Raw genomic sequence first — 10,591 nt, forward strand, 5'->3', positions numbered from 1 at the left:
TTGTGTAAACATTGAATTATTAAACCTTATCATCGAGTTAAAACTATGAACAACCTAATATATGAATTATTGTTACATGATATAAATAAAATAATCAATGAGCACTGAGTTATATGAGACCTAGTGAGATAATCATCCAGACTAGGGTATATAGTGGATCTTTGGCACGCGCTTACTTTTCCTAATAGCAACTTTTTGAAAAACAAGTGAAGAAGTTGGGCAGCAATATTTTTGCACTGATACACCAAAATTAGTCAGTTGATTGGCGTGTTGGCAAATAACTCACATTTGACTGTCAGAATTGTATTGAAAATACCATTCTTATATAATTTGTCATGTCTATTAGATGAAAAATTATTTTGAAAAAACATATCTTGTCAATTGTTGAAAACATGGTAAGTGGCAATTTTATATTAAATACTATTGAAAAGCTAATTGCATATGACGTGATTTTTAATCCAAATTAACTGTTGGTTATTGAAGAATCTAATCTTACAAAGATCTTAGTGTCTGTTTAGCTGAGAAAAGTCCACAATGACAAAAACAATCGTCACACAACACATGATTTTGTGAAGCATCAGATTACCTTAACAGTGTTTTGTCAATAGCTTTGTAGGTAACTTTCTGTAGCTTGCAGGCAGAATTATTGTGTCGATATAATGGGTCATCATTACTAAAAGATAACTTGACCTCAAATGCCACATGATTTTAGCAAAGCATTAGAAAAATATATTTCCTTTACTTGTGTTAAGATATAGTACTCTGGCTATAAATATGGCCATAATATTGTTTAATACAATTCATACCTGACTTCCACACCAAAGGAGCGAGAGTGTTCACGAAGGTTAGTTTCTGTGTTAAGTTATTGCATGCATGTACTACTAAAGTAGTAACAATTGTTTTCTTATTAGTTTTTAGTACTTAAAGCCGGTGTGAATCTCTTGTGATCTTACATCATGTTCATGTGCTCATCAGGGTAATCATGATCATCAAATTTGCAAAACCTACACTTGCTGCCGTCATGGTGATCCTTTTAGTAGGTACCGCAGTTGTTGATGCCCAAGGGAATGCTGAAGCCGAATTTACTCTTCGAGGGATCAAAACAAATAATCCTACTACGTTTGGTGACAATATTCCCCACTCTAGTGACAAGGAAAAACGAAAACAGCTAACCTCTGCCCGTGTACTAGCGCATGTACTATCTCGTGAAGACTACTGCAAGATGTTTAAATGTCCTTAGTGAAAAATGGGATATACCTATGGATGTCCTGGAGTAACAGCAGCTTTCTTCAGGGCCAATGTTAAGGCCAGTTAATAGAATAAAGCACCAGGACTTAATCATAAATGTGAAAATATGTACACACTGAACCCTTCTATGTCAATGGAAGACTGGTCATATATAATAAAATGAAAGTACGTTAACTCTTGTGTTATGGACTACTTTGTTGTTAGCTTATTTACTCCGCTATTGTTTGAAATGTGTTATCATGTATACACACATTAGACTGTCTTCCTTGAATAATTTTTATCCAATGTTCTTGTAGTGTTGATATATTCGAAATTATTACTGTAAACACAGCTTACAAATGATAATGTTATAATTGAATTCTGGGATCTAACGATTCTTAATGCTGTAATGCCTGCTAGCTCATCACAAGTTTAGGGGGTGTTTGGTTTGGGGCTGCTAAACTCTAGGGATTAAAGTTTATCCCTAAACTACCAAACATGTGACTAAAAGTTGCTAAAGTCCCTAAAGTTTAGCCCTTTAGTCCCCAAGAGGTTGCTAAAAGGGACTAAAGGAGACCTTGGATAAGATCCACCCCTCATTAATGCCGCCCGGCCCCCGCCGTCACCCCGACCGCCCTCCCGCCCGCCGTCACCGCTGCGGTCCTCCTTCCGGCCCGGCCCCCGCCGTCGTCGCTCCTACCGCCCTCCCGCCCGTCACCCCCACCGCCGGCCTCCCTCCCACCCGGCCCCCACCGTTGTGGAGGAGGAAGCGCGGCGGGGATGCCGGAGGGGGAGGCGCACATGACGAAGCCGGCGTGCTAAGCGTCCTTGTGGGGCTGCCGGAGCGCGGCGGGGATGCCGGAGGCGAGGGCCATTGGGGGACGCGGCTGCGAGCGAGACGCTGCCGGCCGCGGCCTTCCTCCAGGTGGGCGTAGGCCACCTCGTACCCGTCCGGCGCGCTGTGGGTGTCGTGGCGGTGGGCATGCACGAACCCGACGACGGTGGCCTCGCGCTAGTGGCCGTGGAAGTCATGTCGACGAGGACCTCCACCTCTGCGCCGGGGGCGAATGGGGCCCTCACAGGGCCCGGCGGCAGCGGCCATTGGGGTGGGGATTCGGGAGTGCGAGTGGGAGGGAGTGGAGTAGGGTTTAGTGGTAGTTTGATCTTTGTTCAACTGCTTTAATGGTCTTTAGTTACTAGAACCAAACAGGGGGAGTAAAGTTTAGTCCAGTGAATAGGTGTGGCACTGTGCTAGACTGCTAGTGCTAGTAGGTATGGGTAGCACAGTTCAGACGTAGCTAGGCACGTGTCGATATGTAACTGGGCACAAACACTGCCTCCAGCAATAGTTGAATCTTGAGTTGAATGGAACCTTTGCCCCCAAAGTAAAGTCACATGCGCAAAAGCTATGTGATTCTCATCCTCTCGCTCATGTTCAGTCTTCCATATAGGTCCCACGTATGACATAATATATCAATAAAACAAATTATCTGTTTAGGCTTTCTGGTCTTCCCGCTCCCAGACTCCCACGTTATCTCGTGCTAAGAAAAGCTATCGCATGTTTATCTTGAGCGTGAGAACACGTTAATAAAAAGGAATATACATCATAACCTAAAAAGATCATATCGATTGCAATTAATAAAAAGGTAAATTCAGAATAATAAAGCTATAGGCTGCTTCCTCCGGTTATTATACATTATGGTTGTGATTAGTTCCCTGCACATACCATACCCCTGGACAAGCTTCGGCAATGCAGCATGCGCATGATTGGATACCTGCGTTTGCCTCTAAGCTTGCCTCAAATAGTGCAAAAGATGGGCTGTTGCCTGTCTTCCCGGCAACGCAGTGAGCGAGCGTTTCCACTGATGATGGCTTGCACAAGGCTCGGTGGTCTGATATGATGGGGTGGTAGCTTCACCTATAACGAATACAATGTCATCTTATCATATTGTGCAGCCAACCAAATATGAACATAGCTTACCAAGCTATCTTTAGCTACCCAACCAAACACGAGCATCTTACATTAATTTAGTCGGACGAAGATTGACATGAGTTAAAGCTAGCTTGACTTAGGAACTAGTGCAACCCATCACTACCTAGAGGATCCCAACTATCCAAACAAGTCCGAAGGAGCGCAGTCTGCGAGTCATGTCGACACCACTGCAAGTATGCAGAACAAGAGCGACGAGTCGACGACAGCATATACAGCAGACCGAGTCCAAAACAGACAGCACTCACAGCAGCACGCCAAGCATAGGAAAAAGGTCAAAAAAAAAGAAGCCATCAAGAAGGATTCTCAAGAAAAATGAATGGCATGTCGCAGCCGGTCTTAGTTTGTCAAGATTGAAGTGTCTTAGTTTTGTCTTAAGTCAAATTACTTTAATTACCTCAATAGGATTACTCTTCTATTAGTGCCTTTTCATAGATTTTAGATATGCTGGTTAATTCAGCAACGCCATCTCTCGTCACCACCATTGTTGTCAGATTGTTGTCAGCGAGCACGGCAAACTCTATTAAATTACATGCACTACGGAACCAGAAACTTTGCCAAGTGCCACAGGCACTCGGCAAAGACACGAAAACACTCGGCAAACAGCACACGGCAAATTTCCTGTCGGTAAAGCCTAGTTTGCCAAGTGTCAAAACTCGAGCACTCGGCAAACAATTTGCCGACGGCCAAAAAACACTCGGCGAAAATATGTACTCGGCGAAATACGCGCTGACGTCGTCGGGGGTAACGGCGGGTTTGCCGAGTGCCAGATGGTAGACACTCGGCAAACATAGCGTCTTTGCCGAGTGCCAACACTCGGCAAACAGGGGGTGTTTGCCGAGTGTCAGGGAGTGGGCACTCGGCAAAGCCGGCTTGTTTGCCGAGTGTCTTTGCCCCTGGCACTCGGCAAACATGGGGTCTTTGCCGAGTGTCAGGGGGTGGGCACTCGGCAAAAAACCTGTCGTGCAGCTGGGAATTAGAGCCTTTGCCGAGTGCCTTGTCCCTGGCACTCGGCAAACAAGGGGTCTTTGCCGAGTGCCTAGTCCCTGGCACTCGGCAAACAACCTGTCCTACACCTGGGAAATGCACCTTTGCCGAGTGTTAAAGTCAAAACACTCGGCAAAGGACCCTCTTTGCCGAGTGTTACACTCGGCAAAATGATCAGAACCCCCCTTTTTTCCCCATTTTCCCACGTATAACGGACCCCTCTCAATTCACAATACACATCATCACAGGCATTTGTAATAAACAATCACATGCATAATTCACAACCACCATTAGAAACATTATTCATAAACACCATAGGCATAATTCAACATAAGCACGTAACAATCCATAAATCCAAGTTCAAGTCACAATATAGTTTCAACCAAGTTCACAACCAAGTCTAGTTCCGTGGAGACCAAGGAGACCACTGCGACAAATCTTGATCTTCATTATTCGAAGCCGCCGATTGATTCTACACATAGGATAGGACATTCTGAGCTAACATATAAAGTTGTCAAAATTAAAGTATTGAATGTAAAGCACAATGTGTCAAGTGACTCACAGGAGTAGTCGTGGGTGGTTGAGGCGGAGGGAACATCATCGGTGGTGGCGGAGGCAAAGACTGACCCATGCTCGAAGCAAAATTCTGCATGTACTGGAACATCTGCTCCATCCTAATCCGATTTTCTTCCTCCATCCTCCGCCGCATGTCCTCCATCTGCGCCGCCATCTCCTCTTGTTTCTTCCTTGCTTCTTCCACCTGGGCCTACAATATTTCATTGACATGTTATAATGCAAAGCTAAAGTATAACAACAAACGGACGATGAATGGAAGAGAAAGAACCTGGAGAGCCTCCATCTGGAACTGTGCAGTGGTGAGTCGTGGCCGTATCGCCGGGCTCGAGTCCGTGCTCCTAGCTCGGATATGGGAGAGAGTGGGAGTAGAGGCCGTGTCGATTACGCTGTCGCCAATCCAATATCGGCCATGCTTCTTGCCTCCTCCCACCCTCATCATGATTTCTCCATCAATGTCCTCGGAGCTTGGATCGAAGTCTGGCCCGTGAACCTCCCTAGCCATCTTTGTATACTCGCTAACGCGGCTGTGTATGCTAGGGTGGCTGTACGCCTCGAACGGGTCGTCTGGGTTGAAATCGATATCGGCCGTCGCCTTGCCCTTTTTGGAGAGGACCCATGCCTTGAGCTGGGAGCAAGGTCGGCCATCATGTGACGCCGACTGTGGCAAAAAATACAAAATGATTAGGAATTATGTAGAACTGAACGTTACAATAAAGAATTGAAGTTGCGTACCCATTTTTCTTTATATTCATCAAGGCTTAGGCTGCCTTGATGGTGTGGTGTAGTCGGCATCTGCAAACGCCACTGCCAGCAAGCAAGGTGGTTCTCCAACCACCCGGGCTCCAACCACACGTCGACCATCCTCTCCCAGCACGGCATATGCGCACGACACCACCACGGAGGCACCTACATCATCAAGCGTGTGACATATGAAAAAGAAAATGAGCCTAATTAATCATAAATAGTAAGTAGCAACGTTCTTTACTTACCCTCATGAATTGGTCCTTAGTCATGTTCATTGTTCTTGCCTCCTCTTTTCTAACCTTCATCTGTCTGTATTGAGCGTGAAATTCGATGATGGCTTCGATGCGCGCCTCGTAATGCATGTCCTTCACGAGCTTCTTGGCGGTCACATCACAGACGACCTTTGCCTTGGCCTCGAATCCCTCCTGGCATCTATAGAAATCCTGCATATAGATGCGTATACAGTTATTATTTCAAGAATGTCGAAAATAGGTGATGTATTGAGCAATTTAGTACGAGGAGTACTTACCCACAGCTCGGCCTTGACCCGCTCCGCTATGTTGGGGAATCTCCTCTGTTGACGATCAAGGACGTCGGGGGCGGCGACGTAGTGGTCCCACGTGTAGGCTGGCTGCTGCTGTCCAGCGTACACCACCAAGCCAGGGAAGTGAACCCTGCACAAAAGGCCAAGGATCCCGTTGGCCTTACGATTGTGGTCACCCCCACTGAGCTTAATCCAACTCCTGCACAAGTCATTAATATAAATTATTAGTTTTTGTAACTTTCAACAAAAGAAAAATATTAAGAATATTTAAAGTTACTTACTTGGTCCCAACCGGTTTAATGAGCGGGCGTAAATGCTCAGGTATCGGCCGCTTCGGGAGGGATGAGGGACCTCGCAACCATATCTTGGACTGGGAATCCCCTGCCTCCCCGCCCCCCTCCTGCTCCTGCTGCTCCTCCTCCTCCGCCTCCTCCTCCTCATCATCCCCAGAGGCGTGTGCGGAAGGTACCTCCTCCTCCTCCTCCTCCTCCTCCACCTCAGGTTCAGGCGACGGGGGCCTCGCTGCTTTACCCTTCCCTCGAGGCCTCTGGACCACCTTCTCCTCCTCCTCCTCAACCCTACGTCGAGGCCTGCCTTGATGCCTCCCTCGACCGCTCCCTGAACGTGACCCTAACCCTGAACCAATCCCTGACACGACCAGTCTCTCGCAAATCGACGTGAGCTTCCTCATACCGCCCACCATTGCTCAATGACCTGCAATTAAAAAGAGTAAACCAGTCAGCATAGACACACAAAACATAATTACAAAGATATGGAAATTATAATTAAATTATAACTAAATTAGTACGAATCATACATGTATTAGAAATAATCGTCATGATCGGGATTAGCTGGATCATAAGTCTCATCATCACTATCACGCGTGTCGATATAGTCAAGCCTGTGCTCCGAAGGAGGAATGTCGTCATCACTATCATTAGCTAACTGTAATCGTTGAAGTAATTCTAAGTCCTTCACATTCTGAACCTCGTCTCCACCGTCCTCTGTCTCAACCCTCTCGTTGTCTACTTCCATTCCGATCGCTTCGGTTAAATCTATCACAAACCTCCCTTCGAGCCCATCTTCTTGGAATAACTCTCCTTCGTACGTGTCGGGGTCTATATTGTAATCTTCATTGTTTGGTACAGGTAGTTTACCGTGTGGCGATACCTTGTACACAACATCCCAACCCTTAAGACGGCTGTCGGTTTGGCACGGGTATGACAAATAATAAACTTGCGTGGCCTGTTGAGCCACAATATAGACATCGTCTCCTGGTAACCTGGATGACTGTCGAATTTCGACTAGCCCAAGATTAGGGGCCCGTCTCACGACAGATGGATCAAACCAATGGCATTTGAATATAACTGGATTAAGAGGTTTGCACCCATGAAAAGTGAGTTCGTATATTTCTTCAATTCTTCCGTAGTACTTGACCCCATCAGAGCCTGGCGTGAAAACTCCGGTATTTGTGGTTCTTCGATTGGGCCGACTCTGCTCGTGCCTTGTTGTGTGAAAACGATATCCGTTGACGTCATAACCGGCAAACGACCTGACCCTATAGTCACAGCCATCGGCAACCTGTCTCAACTCGACATTCATAGACGCATCGGTTTGGCCCTGCAAGTTCAAACAGGGCGTTTCGATATATTAATCGTATGTATGAGAATGTCCGAAGAAATGAAATTGTACCTTTTGTTTGAACCAAGAAATGAAATCGGGCATTCCATTTCCCGCACCCTCTTTGAGAAGAGTCTCAGCTTCGTGCGGGTACGGTTGCCTTGATTTACGCCAGAATTGACGATGAAATTGCCTGTAGCAACGACAAATATACGTTTAGGTAAGAGAATGATGACTACTTCGAAACAAGTTTGTTGAGAACTTACATCATGTACGGCTCCACCTCAGAAAGGTTGGTCAACACATATAGCATGATAGAGCGCCACTCTTCTTGGTTTAGGGTCTTGCGGGTCGCACCACTTGCACTTCCGAGTTGCCCTCAGAAAATGCTAAGGCTCTATTCATCTTCGTTGGCATTGTAACGAGGAGGTGGATTATGCACGCTAGGAAGGTTGTCAGTGTAGTATTTTGATGTGAAGTTTGACACCTCCTCCAGAATGTATGCCTCCGCAATGGATGCTTCAATTTTGCACTTATTCTTACATTTAGTTCGAAGAACCTTTTGACATCTCTCAATTGAGTAGCACCAACGACCCTGCACAGGCCCCCCCATTCGTGCTTCATACGGGAGGTGTAAAATCATATGCTGCATTGGATTGAAGAAGCCTGGAGGAAAGATCTTCTCCAACTTACAGAGCAACAAAAGCGCCATTGTTTCCATTTCTGCAACCACGGTACGAGATAACTCCTTCGCACAAAGCCGGCGGAAGAAATTGCTCAACTCCGCTAGCACCTGCCACACATGCTCAGGGACATAGCCTCGAACCATCACTGGAAGTAGGCGCTCAAGCCATATATGGTAATCATGACTCTTGATCCCGTTGATTCGCATAGTTGCTAAATTCACTCCCCTCTTCAAGTTCACTGCATAGCCATCAGGGAACATTAATGTTTGTAACCATTCTGGAACATCCCTCCTTTGGGCCCTCGTCAGAACGAAATCGGCCTTAGGCTTCCTCCACGACTTGCCAGCTCTTGGAGGCGCCATGTTTAGCTGTGGTCTGTTGCACAATGTCGCTTGATCCACTCTAGCCTTAACGTTATCCTTTGTCTTGTCAGGAATGTCCATTATGGTACCAAAAATTGCCTTGGCGATATTTTTTTCCGTGTGCATTACATCAATGTTATGTGGAACAAGAAGGTCATCAAAATAGGGAAGCTTCCACAAGCACGACTTCTGCGTCCAAGCATGTTGCTCGCCATATCCCAAAAACCCACCTTCTTCATTATTGACCTCGAGAGCATCTAACTGAGCACGAATTGCGGCCCCTGTCATCATTAGCGGTGCGGGGTCTGTAACTACCACATCTTTGGTAAAGATCTTGATGTCTCGTCTGAATGGATGGTCAGGAGGGAGGAATTGTTGATGTTTGTCGAACGAAGAATATTTGCCACCTTTGACAACCAAATGAACTTCAAAGATGCTTTACATACTGGGCATGGGAACTTCCCGTGAACACACCATCCGCAGAAAATCCCATATGCCGGCAAGTCATGCAGTGAGTACTGGTACCAAATATGCATCTTGAAGTTTGTCTTTGTGGATCGGTCATATGTCCATACCCCTTCCTCCCAAGCACGGAGCAAATCATCAATCAGAGGCTCCATGTACACACTCATATTATTCCCCGGATGCTCTGTAATTATCAACGACAAGAATATATTATGTCGTTGAAAGAGGACGCCAGGGGGGAGATTCAGGGGGATAACGAAAATGGGCCAACAGGTGTACGGGGCGGCCGCCATTCCATAAGGATTGAACCCATCAGTTGCCAACGCAACGCGTACGTTACGGGCCTCTAGAGCTCTTGCAGGATAAATCGCATCAAAGCTTTTCCAGGCTTCAGCATCGGATGGGTGTACCAGCTTATCAGGATTATAGCGACAGCCGTTTTTGTGCCATGTCATCTGTTTTGCGGATTCTTCAGTCATGAAAAGCCGTTGGATCCTCGGTATGAAAGGAAGATACCGTAGAACCTTCACAGGAATTGCGAGCTGCTTTTTCTAATCGTCACCACAGTCTATCTCCAGAAACCTAGACGATTCGTACTTCACACAGTATTTTGCTTCCGCATACTCTTTCCTAAATAAGATGCATCCCTTCAGGCAAGCATGTATATGCTCGTATGGCATCTTAAGTGCACGAAGGAGTTTCTGTGCCTCATACATGCTCTTTGGCAAGATGTGGCCAACCGGGAGTAGGCTTCCAAAAACTGTCAACATAATATCAAACGCATCTCGACTCAAACTAAAATGAGACTTCACAGCCATTAGGCGTGCAATGGCATCTAGTTGAGAAACCTTGGTATGGCCGTGAAGGGGTTGCTGTGCCACAGACAACATTTCGTAATAAGCCTTAGCGGTAGCCTCTGGCTCCTCCTCCCTACGTGCTTCTTCGAAGTGTGCTTCATGATAGTCATTTAATATGTCTCCCACCCCGGCATCATCATCAAATTCCTCGATGCGTTGTCTCAACACCTCCTCTCTCCCACGGTCAGATTCACCATGGTAGATCCACCTGGTGTAGTCTGACGTAAATCCGTTCTTCACCAGATGTTTGCCCATGTCTAGCTTGGTTTGCCGACGCATGTTTCCACATTTGCTACACGGACACCAAGTCGATCGAGCTCCATTGACACTTGCAAACACCCGTTCCAAGAAAGCATCCGTCTTGTCAAGCCATTCATTGGTCAACGTATTCTGACTAGTGCGACCCGTGTACATCCACTGACGATCCTCCATCCTCTACCATTTAAGTGAGTAATACAAAATTCACATTGCATATACACGTTCCTATATTGTCTACTAGGTAAAGATAGGTCCTAATCCCACCCGAGGATGTG

At 46.3% G+C, this 10,591-nt stretch overlaps 1 long non-coding RNA gene across 1 annotated transcript; it reads left to right on the forward strand.

The window, feature by feature from the left end:
* The first annotated feature begins 762 nt into the window (after positions 1-762).
* On the forward strand, positions 763-1,433 carry LOC105914845. The gene is made up of 2 exons (XR_001164557.2): positions 763-844; positions 976-1,433. It is a non-coding gene; the product is annotated as an uncharacterized LOC105914845 (long non-coding RNA).
* The last annotated feature ends 9,158 nt before the right edge of the window (positions 1,434-10,591 follow it).

The sequence above is a fragment of the Setaria italica genome, chromosome VII, assembly GCF_000263155.2.
Source record: "Setaria italica strain Yugu1 chromosome VII, Setaria_italica_v2.0, whole genome shotgun sequence".
Taxonomy (NCBI): Eukaryota; Viridiplantae; Streptophyta; class Magnoliopsida; order Poales; family Poaceae; genus Setaria; species Setaria italica.